This window comes from Polyodon spathula, chromosome 5 (assembly GCF_017654505.1).
Source record: "Polyodon spathula isolate WHYD16114869_AA chromosome 5, ASM1765450v1, whole genome shotgun sequence".
NCBI lineage: Eukaryota > Metazoa > Chordata > Actinopteri > Acipenseriformes > Polyodontidae > Polyodon > Polyodon spathula.
The window spans coordinates 8,339,746-8,361,838 of NC_054538.1; the positions used below are offsets into that span (position 1 = coordinate 8,339,746).

Genomic DNA, 22,093 nt, shown 5'->3' on the forward strand with positions numbered 1-22,093 from the left:
GATGGGCTTCAGGGGAAATTAAGAGCAGTGATATCTATTATAACAAAAGATTTGTTTTGTTACAACATCAATGGGAGTGAAATGAAGAAGAGGATCTGCAGCACAGAAGATTAGATACATTGTTATCAGTGTGCACCTGACTAGGCTGGAAGGCAGGAGGAGGAGGAAGAGGTCTCAGCTGAATATGTGGAAGAGACAAATCCTGGCTGGTATCAAGAAGTTTCATATCTGTTGCGTCAGTCTGTCTTAAAGCTACAGTAAAATAAATATAGCCAAAGAAAAGGCATATTTTCAAGTCTCTGGGATATATTGTGTGTGGAATGTATCTCCTGTTTTTACATATGCATCAGCTATAGCCAGTGGAGTTTAACAGGTTACAATGCAATAACACATGCATTCCCATTAGGGATCCTGTTCAATCTATTGGTGTACATACAATGAATGGTGAAGAAACATCTGAAAAGTACTGTAGACATACATTGCTGTTAATGGAAAAAAAGCATGGAAAGGCATTAACTGGTAGACATCACATCAGAGCTCCTTAACAACATCACATCCCCAGAAAATGTGCTTTAAAGTTTCCACATGGATGTGGCAGAAGGGATGATTATCAGTTCTGCTAATTTTACCAAGCCAGCTGCTAGCTGGGATGACTAGTGATAAATCTTCATGGGGCGGAAAAAAAAAAGTCAATCGGGTTTAAAAAAAAGTTCCAGTTCGGCTTTATTACATAACATGTCTTTCCAGAGTTCTACAGAAATATGATATAAGACTTGCTGAGTTAAAAAGCAGCTTTGAAAAAAGAAAAAGAAATGGTGCCAAGTCACAAGTTTATGGAGAAGTTGTGTACAGGCTGCAGATCTTACTATGCAATTAGCCAAACACAGATATCGAAAACAAGAAAGACAACTACAAAGACAGAGAAAGAGCCAAGTTTAAAATGACTGAATATGTCACATGTTTTTTTTAATCAAATGAACAAGTAAATTCTTTTTTTTCCAGTCAAAGTTCATTCTGTAGGGCCTTTCAGCATATTACCTCGAATAAATCGTTGCACAAGCAATAGTAGAACACAACGGATGTTGATATCACACTTGTGCTCTGATAAGCCGGCACATTAGTGATTAGTATGCAACATGGTACTTCAGTGGCTTACCACTGTTTGTTGGTTTATACTAAAAACAAAACTAATGTTCCATTTCGCAAACAGTCTATTTTTGGAAAGAAAAAGTGAAACCACAGATATCATGACTCCAGAGAACAAAAAAGAGCTGAGAGAACTGGTATCTAGGCTCTAGTCACTAGTATCTAGTATAACTCAGTAACACACATTTAGGCTAATGGACAAAATTAACTAGAAATGGCTTATTGACCATTACAACATATAGGACTTTTGTAACCAGATAGTATCAAACGAATATAACAAAATAGCCCTGTCCTGTTGCAAAGATCTGTCTACTGAAAAGTATAAAGAGGAGGGGAGCTGAAAGCTTTGAAAATTAAAAAAGAGCCCATTGTATCTCATTTAATAGTTTGGAAGGTTCCTGGTTTAAACCACAGGAAGTCCTTTATTATACTGCAAACCAAGTTGCCTGTCTTGCTCCTCATAATAAGTTAAATGACTGAAATGTTAATCACAACCAACATAATGAACCCTTTCTTGTTTCCTGAAACCAACAGTTGTGAACAAAATGATCAAGTAAACTACATGTTACTGTGACTTTTAAAATATAAAAACTGAAATGTTTTTGCTTCTTGTATGTTTAAATGATTGTGTAGTTTTCACAAGCTTCCACTAAAGAACAACATTTGTTATCAGACAATCTTGTATTGTTAATTACCCACTACTATTAAAGGTAAAACACTAGATGGTATCTGTTCTGGTAGCCAGATTTCCTAGAAGTTGTGTTTAGTTCTGCTGCCCACTTCTTCCTTTAGCTGCAAAAGTTAAGATTCCATCAGTTTTTAAGGCCATCACAAAGCTGTTTTCATGTTTCTTTTTATTTTTTACATTGTGGTTGGTCATCTCCAGTGGTCATAGCAGTGCTATACAGAAGTGACAAAGACATTATTGAAACAGGCGTTTTTGGACACAGGTTATGGGTTGGACAAAACTGTATTAAAAGGACACTGCATACTCTGTAGATCTGGAGTTCAACACTGGAATTTGAGAGCTTCGTTCCCTCTGGTTGGGTGAGACACGTCACAATATATGGATCTTCCAGGTGCAGATGTTAGGCAGCATTCATCACATGCACCCACCTACAGCCAAACATATTACATCCAGTTATTAACATATTCTGTGTGTTTACTGTTTACAGACACTTTAGTTTATTTTAGTACTCCTGCAGACAAACTCTCCCTCAAATACATTGTCTGCTATGCACACTGTATTAGGAGTTAAGAACTGTAGTAAAGAATATTATCTTTTGTAAAATATTAATGTCTTTTGATGTTCTGGGTACATTTCCTAATCTTTTAAACAGTGGTGTCACCACAAGTGATGTAGTACTGTAAATGCATAGGTGCCAAACTTTGGGTAAAGGTTTTCTATAGCTCTAAATTGTTTCATTTTTTTATATTCCCTGACTAGCAAGTGGTCACACCACTCCAAGCGCTTAGATGTTTTAAAAGAGCAGATTTCCTTGCTTAATAACAAAAGAGTCTGCTAGGATCAGAGCTGTTTCCCACCATCACTATGCAAACCCAGCAACAAAAACTGTGCATTAGCATTTCAAGGAGCTTCCCATTAGTAATGGCAAGAAAAGCTCCTCTCTGTGGGTGAAATCCATTTTGTCCTCTCTCCTGACATCTGTTCGAACCTTCAGAGCCAAAAAGGAAACTAGATAATGCCAAAGAGGCTTTTGATTTACTGCAATGGTACTTGTGACTATTCCTCAGCCTACAACAATAAGCAACTTTAGCAAATACTTGTCAGTGCTAGTCAGTACTACCAACTGAATAAGTCAACATGGATGCCCTACAATTAACTAAGGATGGTCTTCTTAGTTTATTTTTTGTTTAAATATCCCAGGAAGGATTAATTAGATAAAGAGTGAAAGCTTTAAGATTATGATTTCCATTACATGAGAGTAGTTGTTGAACCTCATGCTGATTTGAACTCGGCTCTCGCCAAGATAAGCACCAACTAAGAAGTAGCTTTGCAGTAAACTAATGTGATCCATCTGCACCTCCATTAATTTGCATTGTTTTCCATTTGATGATGTAGATATCCTTCTGTCTGGTGTTGATTGCTGAAGTGTAATGCTGGCTCCAGGGATCAGCTCATTTTGCCTTCCCAGCACATCAGCACACACAACGGCTGTGATGCTGGCTTAGGGGATCAACCCAGTGCGGTCTCCCCAGCGTATCAGCATGACAACCGTCTGGATTGAGCTAAGTATGGTACATCTCTGGGGTCTTCAAGTGGGCACCTTCCATCCTCGGTTTTTCATTGACTAGCCCACGACACCTCAAGAGGGCTCAAAAATGATTCTGGCATCCCAGCATCACCCCCCCTCCATCCCCCACTCAGCTCAGCCCAGCTTACTTACCGGTACATCAGCGTTGCTTTCTTTCTATTGTGCTTGAGATCCCCATCCAGAATCTTTCCGTCTCATCCACAGCCAGTTGCTGCTCCTTTCTGCTGCTTCAGATAAGTTCTTCACTGTGCGACGCAACTCTTGGCCACAGAACCCGACGTCTCTGAGAAACTGGGTTGTAGAGTTTGCCACAAATCCTCGACAACCCACCTCCACTGGGTAAACTTGGACTCTCCATCCTCGCTGTTCCGCTTCAGCAGCTAGTTGAGCATACCGAAGTTTCTTTCTCTCATACGCCTCATCCACAGCATCCTCCCATGGCACTGTTAACTCTACCAGATGAACAAGGCATGCTGATCCAGACCACAAGACACTGTCTGGTCGAAGGTTAGTGGTGGCAATCTCAGGTGGAAAAATATGCCATTGACCAACATCTGCCAGCATCTTTCAGTCTCTAGCAGCTTCCAGTTGTCCTGGGCGAGGCTTGGTTTTAACACCTTTTCTTGGTGGTTGATCTCCTGGATGGAGGAATATTGTTTTTTGTGTGTAATGCTTTGATGGAACTGGTGGCAACTTATTAGTCAGGTTACGCTTGTCTTCCAATGCTAAGGCCAAACATCGCAGGACCTGGTCATGGTGCCAAGTAAACCGTCCTGGGACATGTGGATGCGCTGTGTCGGGACATGTGGATGCGCTGTGTCGGTCTACGCGACACAGCCACATTTATATAGTGTCATGAAAATAGATCAGTTCGAGTAAACATATATATATACATATATATATATATATATATATATATATATATATACACACACACACACACTGAGTGTACAAAACATTAGGAACACCTTCTTAATATTGAGTAGCACCCCCTTTAGCCCTCAAAACATCTTCAATTCGTCGGGGCATGGACTCTACAAGGTGTCGAAAGCGTTCCATAGGGATGCTGGCCCATGTTGACTCCAATGCTTCCCACAGTTGTGTCAAGTTGGCTGGTAGTGGAACTCTACTCTGAATAGCTCGTTCCATCTCATCCCACAGTTGCTCAATTGGATTGAGATTTGGTGACTGGGCAGGCCAGCTGAACTGACTGTCATGTTCCTGGAACCATTCCTGGACAATCCTATCCTTGTGGCATGAGGCATTATCCTTCTGAAAAAATCCATTAGCAGATGGATACACTACTGCCATAAAGGGATGCACCTGTTTGGGAATGATGTTCAGATATCCTGTGGCATTCAAACGCTGCTCCACTTTTATCAAGGGGCCCAGTGTGTGCCATGAAAACACATCCCACACCATCACACCACCAACACCAGCCTGCAATATTGACACACGACATGATGGATGCTTGTATTCATGTGGTTTTCTCCATACCTTAGTCCTCCCATCAGCATGAAACAGCAGGAACTGGGATTCATCAGACCAGGCAATGTTTTTCCAATCTTCCAGTGTCCAGTGTTTTCGTTCCTTAGCCCACTGCAACTGCAGTTCCTTGTGTTTTTCTGAAAGAAGTGGATCTCTGTTAGGTGGTCGGCTGCCATACCCCATTCGTGTCAAGGTACGATGAGTTGTGCATTCTTTTATGGGTCTTTCGGCACCAATGTTGTACTGGACTGTCAGTTGACTAACTGTAGCCCGTCTGTTGCTCCGCACAATTCATGTCAGGCTCTTTCATCAATGAGCCGTTTCTGACCACTGTCCTGCGACGTCCTTTGGGTGGTGGACCATCCTCGATACACACGGGAAACAGTTGAGCGTGAAAAACCCAGCAGCGTTGCAGTTCTTGCCACACTCTGCCAGTGCGCCTGGCACCTACTACTATACCCCGTTCAAAGGAACTTAAATCTTTTGTCTTGCCCATTTACCCTCTGCATGGCACACATACACAAGCCATGTCTCAATTGTGTCAAGGCTTAAAAATCCTTCTTTAACCTGTCTCCCCTTCATCTACCTGGATTTACCTCATCAGTCTATTTTATGGAAAGAGCAGGTGTTCCTAATGTTTTGTACACTCAGTGTGTGTGTGTGTGTGTGTGTATATATATATATATTTTGTCACCTTTTTGCTTGCCACACAGGCTCTCACGGGTTCTTCTCCCTTCCGAATCACGACTCAACACACAGGATTCTACTGAAACAGCGCTCACTTTTAATAAACACAAAATGAAATAAACACAAAACAAACACCTAGCTCCTATTTGGAGCACTCACTAAACAAACAGGAACCTAACTATCACGCAGGACGGCTAAACCGTTTACCTGCCACAAACATTCAAAAACACACCCTTACACAATACCTCAATACGACTGCTCACTCACACAGTCGGGCTCTTCTCTCAGCAGCAGCATGGAACAGACTGGCTGCCTCTCTTAAATACCCTGCACCTGGCTCTAATTTACAATTACCACCAGGTGCAGGGGATTACTAAACAATAAAACAATTACCCAATTAAACCCCATAACACCCAAATGTGCATTCTCACAAGGTTTTTAGCAGGGAAGGATTTTAACCCCCTCCCTGCTATCTCACACATCCTCCCCCCAAGTGTGAAACACTGATCGGCCATACCAAGGCCACCCCCTCCCCTAAAACACAACCACCCACACTCAAGTCCCGAAATGTCCATTTCCGCCCTCTTCCACGGGCGGGCTTGAGGGTGGGTCGAATCTTCCGGCACCTCCGGGAAGGGAGCTTGAACCGGCGACAAGGGACCCCACCGGGATGACATGGCCGACTGAAGCGATGACCGGGGAACAGGAGGATGCAGCAGTGGACAGAGATCTTCCACTGGGGACCAGCGCAGTGATGTCCGATCACCCAGGGGAAGCGAAGCAGCGAACAGGGGGAGCACCAGTGACGTCTGGCAGCAGCCCAGCGAACTGGGTGCTCGGGAAGAGCGGAGCAGGGAACCAGGGGAAAAGCTGTGGCCAATGCTGCAGATTCCTGGGCTCCAGGTCCAGCGCAGGAAGGTCTAGGAAGACCGGCAGGGTGTCCAGGAGCAAGGGGCAAGGGACCGCACCTAGCAGTGCCGGACTGGTTCGCTGGGGTGATGGAGGTGGGCACCTCACTTCCTCCTCCTCCTCCCCTCTGGGCTCTGGGAGCGGCACCTCCTCCCCTCTGGGCTCTGGGAGCGGCACCTCCTCCCCTCTGGGCTCTGGGAGCGGCGGCTCCTCCCCTCTGGGCTCTGGGAGCGGCGGCTCCAGTGTCTCACCCACTTCTTAAACATTGACACCAGCGCCGTTGGTTCCGGCTCTGGAAGTCCCAGTTCCACTTCCCACTTCTTATTTTGCTCAATTAGAGCAGCAGTGTTTCTCTTTATTTGAGCTATGAGCTCCTGCAAATCCATTGTTGCGTGTTGAGTCAGAAGGGCACTTCTGGTACCATATGTCACCTTTTTGCTTGCCACACAGGCTCTCACGGGTTCTTCTCCCTTCTGAATCACGACCCAACACACAGGATTCTACTGAAACAGCGCTCACTTTTAATAAACACCAAATGAAATAAACACAAAACAAACACCTAGCTCCTATTTGGAGCACTCACTAAACAAACAGGAACCTAACTATCACGCAGGACGGCTAAACCGTTTACCTGCCACAAACATTCAAAAACACACCCTTACACAATACCTCAATACGACTGCTCACTCACACAGTCGGGCTCTTCTCTCAGCAGCAGCCTGGAACAGACTGGCTGCCTGGCTCTAATTTACAATTACCACCAGGTGCAGGGGATTACTAAACAATAAAACAATTAAACAATTAAACCCCATAACACCCAAATGTGCATTCTCACAAGGTTTTTAGCAGGGAAGGATTTTAACCCCCTCCCTGCTATCTCACAATATATATATATATATATATATATATATATATATATATATATATATATATATATATATATATATATATATATATGGATGAAGGATATATTTGCATCCTGAGCCAGTTAAAAAAAAAAAAAAGGCATAATACCACAGTAGTGACGTAAAAAAGTAAAAATTCCTCCAGAGGAAAATATACTTGAACTTTGGCCCATTCAACTCCGAGACCATCACTTTCAATTCAAACACAGAATGTCTTGTTTTCAATCACTCGACAACACCCACAGTACAGGAATGTTCATTAATGATCAACAAAATGAAAACGTTAAAAAAAAAAGTAAAGCTGGTACATTCGTGTCTCAGAGAAACTGGAGAAATGGATAACGATACAGAACATCTGTACAGCACTGAAACACTAGGTTTACAAAACCCGAACTATACTGCTGAACCTCATATTCTTTAATATTAGCATCACAAGGATATCCATGTATTATAAAAAATAATAGATGGGCCTCTTCAGTAAGTTACAGGAAAACAATTCCACAAAATTATTTTCCTGTAACTCACTGAAGCCCATCTATTATTCTATATATATCTATATATACAGTGCCTTGATAAAGTATTCAGCCCCCATCCCTTTTTTAACATTTAAGAGTCTAAGATTCAGAATTTGAAATAGATTAAATTAGGATTTTTTCCCACTGATCTACAAAGCCTTGAGCACCATGTCAAATCAGAAGAAAAATTACAAAAGCTTTCAACAATTTACCACAAATGAAAAACAGAAATTATCAGATTAAAAAAGTATTCATACCCTTTGTAATTGCAAGCCTAAATTTGCTCAGGTGCAATATACTACCTCAACAAGTTACACAATTTGTTGATGGACTCCACCTGTGTAAGAAATTAGTGGATCACCTGCTTTAAATTAATCTTTGAGGATAAATACCGCTCTCTCTGTATGGTCCCCCAGTACGATAGAGACTTTCAAAAGAAAGAATCAAAATTAAGACAAAAGAACATTCTAAGCAAGTCAGGTATGTATTTATAGGACAATACAAATCTGGGGAAGGGTACAAAACCATTTCAAAGGCATTGAACATCACTACCACCACACTGCCTAGATCAGGCCGCTCCTCTAAACTTCGTTGCCGGACAAGAAGGGCACTTCTTAGGGAAGCTACTATGAGGCCAACTGTGACTCTGAATGAGTTACAGACGTCCGTGGCTGTGATGGACGATGATGTTCATGTATCAACAATCTCCAAAGCATTCCACAAAACAAAACAAAAAGGGTCTTTATGGGAGAGTGGCAAGGAAGAAGCACTGGCTGAAAAAAAATCCATATCCTTACCCGCAAAGAGTTCGCAAAACGTCAACTAGAAGATACCGCAGTGGCAGAACGTTTTGTGGTCTGATGAGACTAAAGTGGAACTTTTTGGCTTGAACGCTAATCGGTATGTGTGGCACAAATCAAACACTGCACACCAGCCAGGTAACACCATCCCCACCGTAAAGTATGGCGGTGGTGGCATCATGTTATGGGGAAGCTTTTCAACAGCAGGGACTGGCAGTATTGTCAGGATTGATGGGAGGATGAATAGCGCACAATACAGAGAAATCCTGGATGAACACCTGCGCCCCTCTGCCAAAAAACTTAAACTGCGGAAGAAGTTTGTCTTTCAACAGGACAGTGATCCAAAGCACACTGCCAGAGCAACACTGGGGTGGCTTAAAATGTCCTTGAGTGGCCCAGTCGGAGTCCTGTCCTTAATCCCATCGAAAATCTGTGGCAAGACCTCAAAATTGCTGTCCATCACCATTCCCCAACTAACTTGACACAGCTTGAGCAATTTTGCAAGGAGGAATGGGCAAATATTGCTCCATCACGGTGTGCAAAGTTAATAGAGACCTATCCGAAAAGACTACTGGCTGTAATAGCTGCCAGAGGTGGTTCAACTTAGTATTGACCCAGTGGGATGAATACTTAAAAATGATGACGTTTCAGTTTCTTAATTTTTATTATTTTATTGTTTACTATTTTCTTTCTTTCTGGTGGGGACTCTGTGAAGAAGAATATGTGACTTACAAATAAAAATTCCCAATCATGCATCAAAATCCCAGGCTGTGAGATTCTTAAATGTGAAAAAAGGGATTGGGGATGAATACTTTTTCAAGGCACTGTATATATTTATATATATTATATATCTATCTATCTATATATATATATATATATATATATATATATATATATATATATATATATATATATATATTTTAATTTTTTTTTTTTTTTTTTTTTTTTTAATTACATAAACGGTAGTTTAATATATAAAGGCTAAACATTCTCAAGAATGTGAGGGGAAAGAAGCAGATCTATGCAGTCATTGTATTTTGATTGACAGTTGATATTGTGTCTCGGTGCATTGTTGATAATTTACCTACATATTTATACTGTACACCTGTGACCTTCTACAACAGATAACACTTTTGTTCAGCTTATCAATTTCAAACACACCCAGTGCAAATCCCCACCCCCCACCCACCACTACCACCAAAAGGTTTGTCAGTTTTATGACTATGGAATGATCTTAGAAAATAAAACAGTGTCATAGAGTGGTTAACATATCAAATACTAGTTCATGATTTCCCATACAGTTTAAAAGACATGTCTGTACAAGTCTGGTCCACCTTCCCCTCACAAATCTGTGTGCATTGTTAGAAAAATGAAAATAAAACTTTACATTTGTGCCATGCAAGTTTACCAAGAAATGATACTGATAACCAAAAAAGAGCATATTTTACTTAACATACAAACGCACAGAATGCACTTCAGTATTTCCAATTTTACTGTTTTATCACTACAGATAACATTTTTAAATATCTAAACTGTCACCTGGCCTTAGTTATAGGTCCTAAATCTTCTACACAATTCCAAGATTTCTTATTGAAAGTAAGTATACAAATAACAAAATAAAAGTATTTTAAATGTAATGACGCATTAGAAAACCATTTCTAAATTGATTTAACATAAGGGAAACAGCTTATACTGAAAGCTTTATCAACCAATTCATCATGCCCATCCTTTGAAAGAGTGACACTGGCATGTGACCGTACCACATTCAGGACGTCACAAATGCCAGTGTAATGTGTGGGTGTGTGGGGGGGGGGGGAATATTGGGTTGGCAAGGAAGGGGTTAAATTCCTTCCTGCCAGAACACACGTGGGAGTGTGGATGGGACCATAATGGGATAATTAATGATTAATTAGGCTCCAGCCACAGGTGTATAGAAAGGGAATGTTAGTGTTGTTAATGTTGGTGTGAGTGTGGATGTGTTGGTGAAGTGTGCTATGCTATGCTATGCTGTGTGTGCTGTGCTGTGCTGTGCTGTATTGTAGGGCGAAGGTACAGTAGTGTTTTGTTGTTTGTTTCAAATGTTTATTTTGGCCACTGCATCTCTATTTGTTTCTTAGTGTGTTTTTGGTTGTTATTTTGTTAATAAAAGTGCACAATAGCTCTCACCCTGATGGTAGCAAAACTTACCAGTGACACTACCCTGTCACATGTGGTGCGAGAATGGGATAGAGCCCCTGGAAGCTCAGAGACAGAACTGCAGGTTTAAATAAAGACATGGACCGTAAAGAAAGTGTGGACACATGAAGGGGGAGCCGTCTCCAGCGCAAAAAGGGGAGGGGCCATTGCCGTCTCCAGCGGCACATCCAGAGGGCACCACACCACTGCCAGCATTGCCACTGCCAGCGTTGCCACTGCTGGAGTGCCCCACACTGCTGCCAGCATTGCCACTGCCAGCGTTACCACTGCTGGAGTGCCCCACACTGCTGCCAGCATTGCCACTGCCAGCGTTGCCACTGCTGGAGTGCCCCTCACTGCTGCCAGCATTGCCACTGCCAGCGTTGCCACTGCTGGAGTGCCCCTCACTGCTGCCAGCTGCCACTGCCTCCATTGCCACTGCTGGAGTGCCCCCACTGCTGCCAGCATTGCCACTGCTGGAGTGCCCCCACTGCTGCCTGCATTGCCACTGCTGGAGTGCCCCCACTGCTGCCAGCATTGCCACTGCTGGAGTGCCCCCCACTGCTGCCAGCATTGCCACTACCAGCGTTGTCATTGCCAGTGTTGCCACTGCCAGAGGGCCCCACACCACTGCTAGAATTACCGCTGCCAGCATTGCCTTTCCCGAGGCCCTTTATCCTCCTTGGTCCTTTTGTTCAGTGTATCGAACATTTTATATTTGAAATTGCCTGCATTACCATCAGCTAGTGAGGCCTCATGTAGGGAAGTTCAGAATACTAAATGTTCAATATTTCGGGATCCCAAATATCGGTACAATATGTTTTTGTGGTCTGATGTAAAGCAAATAACACCAAATTCCATTTTCTCTTAACAAACCTGTTCTCAGCACCAAGGCAGTTACGTGCCCGTTTCTTCCTTCCACAAGATGTCATTTTTTGTCAACCGTCATTTTGTATGGTGATAGAGCATTGCTTAAATTTTATGCAACAGCCCCTAGGATGTTTTACCTTGTAGCCATTCAGTTGCACAGGACCAGCTATGTAATTAAGTTAAGTATGCCAGTAGTCTCAAACAAGCAGTCAGTGCTAAAACACAGCAAATTGTGGCTGTTGATAATGATGTAAAAAATGTGCAGTTACAAATCCCTGTAGTAAATCTATCAAACAATCTATCTCGGTAAATAATTTCCTTATATTTATGGTAGATACACACATACAGGCCACTATTAGACAGGCTGCCCTTACTGTAGTCTGTTTGGTGCCAATTGCTTTTACAGAGTTGAGAACACACTTTTTTTTGTGTGTAACGCCACAAGGTTTTGTGAGAATTTGCTTACAAACATAAAAAGTCTTACATTGTGAAGCAGGCTTAAGTGACAGCCTTTTTCACATTACTAACACCTTTCTAGTTTCCAGGACCCATTTCACGTAGGTATCCTGGAATCAAATCAATAGTTCTAACAACTACACAAACAAATTATCAGTTAAAAATATTAAACAGGACAGCAGTCACTTCTACTTATTTCAATCATCTGTGAAGCCTTACCAACGTCTTATTTTCACTGGCCATCCTGGGAACAAAGTTGGAGGCAGATTCCAGCAGTGGTTACTTTCAACGGCTCATCAGCTCCATATGGATCTAGCCAACTGTAGTACTAAATCATGGCCCTTTCCCAGAATTGACATAGTAATGAAGTCATGGTCCTGCTCAAGAAAAGGACAGCCACAGAATGCACCTTATTGAGACCCCCAAATCATTTTATAACTGCCACATCTGTTAATAACTAACTTGCCCTTTAGTGCTTGGCATGCTTTGTCAGTCGCCCACCCACCCCCTTTACAATTCTGAGTAGTTAACATGGAAGATATAAGCACTTGTACATGGCCCATAGGGTGAAAAGGAAATGGCTTTCCACTGCTTCACAAAATTTACGATCCTGTTCCACATAAACATCTTTGCAGCTGCGAGTCTGGTGGTAGGGAACATGTCCAGGATGTGTGTGAAAGACAAATAGATATATATATATATATATATATATATATAAGAATCTATATAATATCTAGAAGGGCAAAGCCATCATTGGCTCACATTCTCGGCATCTACAATTATCAAACTTTAACCCATGAAAAACTTGAACTGAGAGTGTACTCTGGCCAATTGATGGACAAAAAGAACAAGATAAATAGTCAACACACGGCAAGCATTATGTTGTGCATGTAAACTACAAACAAAGCCTCAAAATGTAAATTTAACTCATAAGGGAAGGTTTGGTTGTTCTGCCCATACCCATTTTTTGGAGTCTCTTTTCAAGTGGCGAGCCACATAAATAAGATAGCGAACAGGCAATTGCGTCATTGCAATTCAATAGTAAATAATATTTTAGTTTATAATATTATTCATATTTGAACCATGCTACTTATTGTAGACTTGACATTTTTCACAAGCAGGGTGTGGTGCAAGTTGTTTCCAGGTATCCAAGGGAAGAAATATGCATCAGAGAGCAATGAATCTTGGCAAAGAGCAAAAACAGACCAAGGACAAAATAATGACCTGACTGAGACAATGCAATGCCAGTGCCACTGTGGTATCATGTCTAAAGAATGATATGACTGGCACCATGCAATGCCAGGGCCACTGTGGTATCATGTCTAAAGGTGCTCAATGTAACAATATGTGCTTTGGGGTGCTGACAGATAACGTGCTATAAACTCCAAAGTTTTTGTATTGCATTTTACTGGCTTAAAAATGTAACGTTAAAAGAAACATTATAGTGAAAGGAGCAAAAATATGCTTCACATTTCAACTGTTATATTAACTACAAAGTGTATTGTAATCGTATGCGTACCCCCAGTTGAAAATCCCTGGTGTAACTTGTTAATTTATAAAAAAAAATAAACAAAGTTAAAAAAAAAAAAAAAAACATCAATGAAAGTACAATACCATGGTAGTCCTCAATGCTTCTCTGTAAGAATGTCGACTAACAGGGAACTACTTAACTAGGAGCCATTCCCCTTCCCTGCGGTTTCACAAAAGAAGGATAGACAGCATGTGTACAGAGTCCTGTCATGTGCAGATCAATTTAGTAGACAAGGCTGCTCTACAAATTTCAAAGATTTTTATAAAATTATATATTTTTAAACAATAAGTGAAATGCAAATGGAGGGAAAGATAATGGATTTTAAAACATGTAGAAACTTTAATGCAAACATGCAGTTATCATGACATTTATGTAAGTGTGATCCATTTAGAGCTATTATCCAAAGGCAATAACTTACAGATATACAAGTATACACTGATTTCTAGTTATGCTGGACTGATTTGCAAACATCTCCCGTAAACAGAAAATATTTGATCGCTGCAAAAAGTTCAAAATAGGATCGTACCAAAAAAAACACTTTTGCCTCTCAGTCAATGCAGTCATTTTCAAAAGAGATTAAACTTTCCTTTAGTCTGGTTAACCTTTTGCCCTCAGAGGCTGCTGTAACAAAAAGCCTGGCTCCCTCAAATGTAACAGCTGTCTGCTGCTGCAAAACAACTCCAAACTGCCAGGAGATGTCTTCTGGAGGGCTGCTGTCCAGAGCCCATGGGAGCTCTCAGCGTGGGTTGATTGGTAGATTCACAAGGTTTCACTGGTCCTTGTTTTATTCTATACGGGCATGTGTTACAGCTGCTACTCACATTTAAATGGTGCCCATTATTGGTTGCCACCTCCACCTGCACTTGATAAAGGGGGCGTGTTACAAACAGCAGTGAGTTGCTTTGTTGTAACTAATGATGACCATTCTTCTTATTCTACAGGAGGTGTGGCTCAGAAAAAAACTAAACAGGTGGCTTGATTTACCAAGCAGTGTTCCCATTGCTTTTGCTTGACACACTGTAGAACATGTAGTAGAACACACAGTATTACCCCTGTTACACTAGCCACTTTTAGACCGACTCTGAGGCAGCTTAGGTATTTTTTTTTGTAAAGTAAATGCAGCCATCCTAAAAGTGGCCTGCTCCAGTGGGGGCTCTGCAATAGCTTTGGTCTGTGTTTTGCACTAATGTGAATACATCGGTCCCTGAGAAGGCTCACGTTTGCCACATACACTTATGGGCAACGCCCCCATTGTCAGCGTCAAACAAGCACAAACAACAGCAACAGGAAGTTGGGATTGTTTCTCACACAACAGAACACTGAGAGAGACAGAGGCAGAGGATTCCAAAATACAACCAGACTTTTATATTTCTGCTATAATGTGAAAAGACTTTTAAACATGTATAATTTATGTGGGATAAATAGCTGACACAAATGTTTATTGTCAGAAATAAACAATTTCACACATATCTATAAAGGTTACCTGTGGTCGTATTTTGATAGGTATCATTAAGATTAAATGTTGGGTTTGTGGGTACCTCGATCTAGAATAAAACAGCTTCAGGGCCAAAGCACACCAGTTTTAAACAAAGACTGCATTCGCCCCCTAGAAGGAAATCATTAGATTTATGAAAGGCTTTATTTTTTTAATTGTATCACTGATAGTACCGTGATGCATTGTTGGTATATGGTGAATAAACTTGAGTTCTAGAGGGACAACGTACACACTTGCAAATTTGAAGCTGCAGATTTTTCTTTTTAGCTATTAAACGAATGTTTTGCTTTTGTTGAATAGGTTTGTTTTTCATGGGTGATAAAGTTTGTTTACATTTAGATATAAGAAGAGTTGTCAGACTGATGTGTAAATGTTTACAATAACACATGTTTCTTTAACTGTCCACATACCCCTGAAGAAGAAACTTTGGAAGTGGACATTTAAAGAAACAGGTATTATTTACATATGAGAGGGGTTTAACAAGAAGATGGTACCGATATGCAAGTTTTCGGTGCTTTGCTCTATTACTGATGGAAAATGAAATCTTAATTACTACGGAATGACCACCTTGAAATAGAAACACACAAGTGACACAAATGACAGGCTTGCTGTTGCTTTCAACATTTCTGCCTCAGGGTAATGTCTTCACACAAGGTGTGGTCAATATGACATCACGGGCTATACATGCACATACAGTTCAGGGGCTAGATCTGTCCTCAAATGCAAACAGGGTGGCTCAAATAATAAGAACCTTTGATCGACCCTAAGCCAGCTCAGGTTCAAGCTCTAAGTGTAAACTCATTATTTGTATCACATAGATCTTGTCTTGAATTGAATAAAATGGACCAATAAAATGGACAAGTGGGGGTGCTGAAAGCCATTGAACAAAACTGTAACCCCTGTATATAATGGAACCCATGCAAAGCCAGTGGGTGCTACCACATCCCCAGCACCCCTAGTTCCAGTGGCCCTGCAAAGTAATCTTTTTTTGTTGTTGTTGTTTTGTACTTTTTAAACGTTAACAAGAGCAGAGTCATACTTACAATGTAACAGGCCAGTGTAGTGTCAGTTTATCTATGATTTTCTACATGTTGTGATTAAACCTAGCCAGGTGGCTAAAACGACAGTAAAAATGTCGTTTAAAATCATACTTCATTTAGATACTCAAGATGATTGCATAAATTAAGAATGCATAAAATCCAATCTTTGAACACAACAGCACACATTGTAATGGTGATACTAAAATCCTGTAGCAATAACAATAATAATCAAATCCTATAATAATATCTGACATGCAAAAATAAAGGCACATTAGTAATGTCGCTTGTGGATGCTAGCATTGCTGCCTGTGCATGACAGTTTAACAGTAGATAGAGGACTTTAGTTACTGTATTGCCACTGTTTCCTTTCAAAACCTGGTAGATTAACTGGATGAGCATGCTTTAATCACCATGCATTGTCAAGCTACCAGATTAAACTCAGACCACACAGTGAATTTAATAACTAAACTACATTTGAAATAATATACTTACCTAAACAAAATAACCATGAAAGGTATAGCCTCTGGATGTGTTGAATAATGGTGTCTGGAAGCTTAAATGAAGGAATGCATACATTTAATGAATTAACTGACCACAATAAAAAATACAAATATATGTAATAGAGTTAGATAAGCCTGAACAAAACATCAATTCCTAGAAATACACAAAAAAGTTCAAATGTGTTGAGTCTGGGCACAGTTCAGACACAAATGTATTCAATAATAACTATAAATCAACAAAAATGTTAAGAGTCCAAAATGTGTTTCTAAATAACATTGCTTATAGATAAACACGATGTTGTGTGTGTGTGTGTGTGTGTGTGTGTGTGTGTATATATATATATATATATATATATATATATATATATATATATATATAGATATATAGATAGATAGATAGATAGATAGATAGATAGATAGATAGAAAACCCAATTGAAAACATGTAAATGTCTTTAGAATGTGTGACGTGTTTCTTCTGTCACGGGAATGACGCAAGTTTGCTACGCTGCGTCCTATACTTATTTGTGGTCTAACACTAGCTAAACACGAAAGGTCCCCGCCCCTTATGGTCGCGATGTTGCGACAAGAAGGAGATCGTGGCGCCACTATTTTTACATAGTGTACACTTCGTCACGCACCAGGAGCGTGGCGAACCTCTTTCTCCCCTCGTCTCTTTCTTCTTTCCCCTTCTCTCCAGAAATCTCCTCAACCAAATGTGTAATTATAGAAATACTCATATTAGATCTCTATCGTCTGGGTTAACAAGATACCTTCAAAACATTAACTGTATTTAGATGTTGACGTGTTTCTGCACGGGAATGACGCAAGTTGCTACGCTGCGTCCTATACTATTTTGTGGTCTAACAATAGCTAAACACGAAAGCCACGCCCCTAGGGTCGATGTTGCTACAAGAGTCGTGCGCCACTATTTTATGTGTACACTGCGGCACGCGACAGGAGCGTGGTAACCTCTTTCTCTCTCCTCAACAATGTGTAATTTTGAACACTTTTGAAACTCTATCGGGGTTAAATTTACACTTCGTTTTAAGCACTTTTTTTCGGGGCTGGAGGCTGCGTGCAGTTACTTTTCAGAAGCATAGAGACTACATTTACCTGCTTTCATTGTGGTATGGAAATTACCGGTGGTCAGATATACCACTGCCTGTACACACGGACGAGACGGTGCTGTGTCAGACGAGACTTTCAGTGTTTTAAATGCTATAGCAGTAGAGAAAATTGTGAAGGAAAAGACATGGCAAACTGCACTTTTAAGGATGGGACATTTTAAGTGGATGACACATTATGGCAAATATACCTGTAGTAATTATGATTTGTAAGTTTGTGCTGGATTTGTTTTTATTTTTTAATGCTGAGAACGTATGAAATTAAATACACATGATTGTGGGTCATTCTCAAAATTAGCCTCAAACTCATTTAAGTATTATAGCATCAAATGTTGCGCTCTCATGGAACAAGAGTTGTTTGCCTGAATTTTTGATCTCAATGGGGATGATTTCCCACAGGTGGTAATGGACAAACAGTGGCCGAATTGTGAACAGGGTTGCGTTACAGACTCAAATTAGGGATCAGCCTAAAAAAAAAAAGAAGCACTTTGAAGAGAAGATTCTGCCTACAGCATTGTTGTTCTACATGCTGATTGTGTGGGGAGCGCTGCTGCAAAAAGCAGGATCAACAGCAAAAGAGAGCGGCTCAGACTTCCTGACGCCAGCCTGCAGATCTCCCGTCAGCTTACTGACAATCGCATATTGTTTTCCAGGCCTTATCTCTTCAACTTTGTTGTTGTTATTATTGTGATGGGGACAAAAGTAACAGGAACTCCTTCGTGAACGTAAAAATGTGGTTCCAGATCGACTCACTTGAGAGAATTGTCAATTATGTGTATATTGGTAGTTGGGGGTGCTAAAGGATTTTTCAAGAACAGCAAATCCTGAAAATAAAGAGATTACTACATGTTGAAGAATCTCGTGATAATCAACGTTTTGAATGTATGTTACATTTAACATTATATTTAAATAGGTTTAGTTTTCTATTAAACGTTCTTTGTAGTTTAGCAGGAATAAAAATGCAGTACACCTCCTACATTGTGCCTTGGGTCAGTTGCAGTTACATAAATCTCCTTTACATTTAGTATATCTTTTTTCTAACATTACAATAATCTTCATGTAATCACATATTTTATCGCTTCAATGCTTACAAAATTAAACAAGTAAATAGTTTAAATCAAGTTTATTTATCAACACATTTGCAGGCAGGGGAAAGATGTTACTTTCTAGCAAAGAACTATTATCTCAGTCCATTTCAGTCACAAACAGAATAAAAGCAGTTTCTCTTTAAAAATACTTTCTGCCTTACTAAACTTAATCTTATCTATTGCAATATACTCAACTAGACAGTCTGACTGGGGAGAAAAAAGTGGTTTCTCATTAAGAAACACTATATTATCCTGTTTTTACTAAACATACATTATGCAACAACTGGCAGGCCTGTCGATCGCAACACAAACAGCTCCATTTCGTTTTTCCAGTAAAAATAGTTAGTAAAATGTAAAATGACAATTTATGCACAGTAGATTTTCACTCGTGCAATTAGCTGGCGGGATTTAATTTAAGCAGTACCATTACAAATTACCACATAATCACCTATAAATATTATAAATCATGTACAAATACTTGGCCTATACAGTGCCCCATCCTTCCTCGGTTTCTGCACAGCAGCGCTTCATTTTGGTCGAGCCTCAGAGCAGCTGAATTTCATTATGTGTAAGTATCTCCTGTTACAAAACTATGCTGAGGAATGACCCTTTTCCAAATAAAGTGTAACTTAAGAAATGCAAATCGATGCAGGTGTGAGTGCCCGGAGCGGAGAAGAGCCGAGGTGACAAATTAAACTCCAATTTCTCAGCGCTCAGACCCATTGATCAGCTGGGAGCGCGCGCTGACTGACAGACCCCGTCACCATAGCAGCCGCCTGACCGGCGCCGAGAGGACTGGCTGCAGTGCTGCTTTGAATGGGTGACGTCACGAGGCTGGCGCCAAAGAGTCGGCAAGAGCTTGAGCTCACGGTGCTGTTCAGCGCTGCTGCTTGCTTGGTGCTGATTCGTCACCTGTCAGGGATCAGTCAGGGTGTCATGCGAAATGTACACAGCTGTGAGAACAAAAGCAAGAGGAAAGAAAAGGGAAAAATCCAATTGCACCAGATGTGGTCAGGAGCTTGACAATCCCATTGCATCCCAACAGCAGTGCATGAGGCTCAAAAGAAAGAACACTGGGAAGTCTCGGCGCTCCAAATCGGGTTTAAATGATGCTTTTTTTGTTGTTGTTTTTGCATAGGTGTAAAGAAAACCGACGTAAACGAGGATTTGCAACGTTGTGCACCATGGTGTTTAAAAACAATTACACTGCAATGAAAATAAACATACAGCTGCTTATGTAAACGAATTATATCAACATTTAGGTCAATTTCCTCATCAAGAAAAAAATGTGCAGCTTGTTAAATTTAACAAACGCATTGGAAATATACACTATTAGTGTTAAAAGAAAATCCCCACTAAAAGCTATGAGAGCATCTCAAAGTTTAAATTCCTTGCTTATCAGAGAATGGCATTATTTCCCCATGCATCTGAAAATGGTATTGCGGTGTAAAGTGGCAGATATATACGGATTACATTATATTCAAAATACATGGAATATTAATTCGACATAGCCAGATATGTATAATAAACGCCAGATTATTATTATTATTATTATTATTATTATTATTATTATTATTATTATTATTATTATTATTACCAAAATTATATCTCCATGCCTGTTATGTTATTGGTACCAGAATTAAAGTCTCTGCGGAGCTGTGTGTTGCATTCTTGTCTAGTGGTTGTTATTCTACACGTTTGTGTTACATACATACATACATACATACATACATGCATACAAAGGAAATGAGCACAATACATAGAACAGCGATGCTCGACAACCACCGCAGCCCCAGCGAGCCCCGGGGCATTAATTCGCTTCTGCTGCATTGCTTTACGCACGGAGCTCTAAGACCCCTGCACCAGCTGAGGAATGCAGCATGTAACTGAAACAAAATAAAATGCTACATGTTCACACTGATAAAGGATCCGTTCTATTTAGTTTATTACATAATTACTTGCTCTGAAAATCTGCTGCCCTTGAACGTCCTTTTACAGAAATAACATACCATTGTACTGTGAATACCAACATCTGTATGTGTGTAATAATACAGTACCCGTAGTGCACGTTAACATCACCCAGAGTACAGTTGGTCCTGCCCCACTCCCTCCCCTTAAAGCGACAGTTTGATCCCGTAGGCAGAATGTAATATATGTAAAATAAGTGTACATACCACATTACTGCATTAGCATTTTCCAATTAAACAGCGTTATGAAGTTATGCTCTTATTAATGTCTTAAAAAGGCTTTGAACAATAATCCACTGACCAGAATGCTTCGACGTGAGTTACAGAAACAGCAACCTTCACAATTCATATGCTCTAAATAATTAATATAATAGCATAGACAAAATTCATACTGATGTACAGGATATTGATAAGGCACATACATAATCAAGAACGGCTTGTTTTTGTTTTGTTTTGTTCTTGTCCAAAGGGCAGAATATAGAATTAATAGTAGCACAAAAGTCAATTGCAGAATATAAACTATATGAACAATGAGATTTGCATAGATGACAGACATGACCTGTCCATTATCATTATTCTTTTGACATTAATAATGTTTTCAAAACTCTTTTAGCTATTTTAATTAATTGTTTTGATTTGATCACCGTTGAACAAATTATTGAATGAATGAATTTATAAAATTCCAGTACCTGTTTTCATTAGGTATCATCCGCCTCTTTCCACTTCCTGCTGCGCTTGTTCTCGTGGGGCAACGTTTATGAGTGCACCAATTGTTAGCTAGAGTAATTATATTTTTTAATACACTGGGAAAATAAATACAATTATTAAATTATTTTAAACATATAATGTTTACTATTTTTTTTCATTTACAAATGATTAAACTTACTGAGCTTTCCAAGCAACTCCTGACAAATGTGCTTTCCGTTTAACTTAATTTAATACCGACAGCAAAACCTTCTACATTAATTCAGAGATGCATCAGGCCAATACAATCTAGTAATGACAATCACACTCGCGCCAGTTTGCATTATTATTTATTAACACAAAGTTTCACAGACTTGCCCCCCCCCCCCCCCCTCTCCCCTCTATGCAATTCATTAATTAATTGGTAGCTAAAACA

At 40.2% G+C, this 22,093-nt stretch overlaps 1 long non-coding RNA gene across 2 annotated transcripts; it reads right to left on the reverse strand.

Annotated features, from left to right (window-relative positions):
• Window positions 1-1,930: 1,930 nt before the first annotated feature.
• On the reverse strand, window positions 1,931-21,974 carry LOC121315507. 2 transcript variants are annotated; one of them, XR_005950280.1, is made up of 3 exons: window positions 21,663-21,974; window positions 16,786-16,846; window positions 1,931-2,262 (listed from the first exon to the last, which is right to left on the reverse strand). It is a non-coding gene; the product is annotated as an uncharacterized LOC121315507 (long non-coding RNA). The 2 variants fall into 2 exon arrangements; XR_005950279.1 differs by lacking the exon at window positions 21,663-21,974 and adding an exon at window positions 19,485-20,536 and having other exon boundaries at window positions 1,933-2,262.
• Window positions 21,975-22,093: the final 119 nt, after the last annotated feature.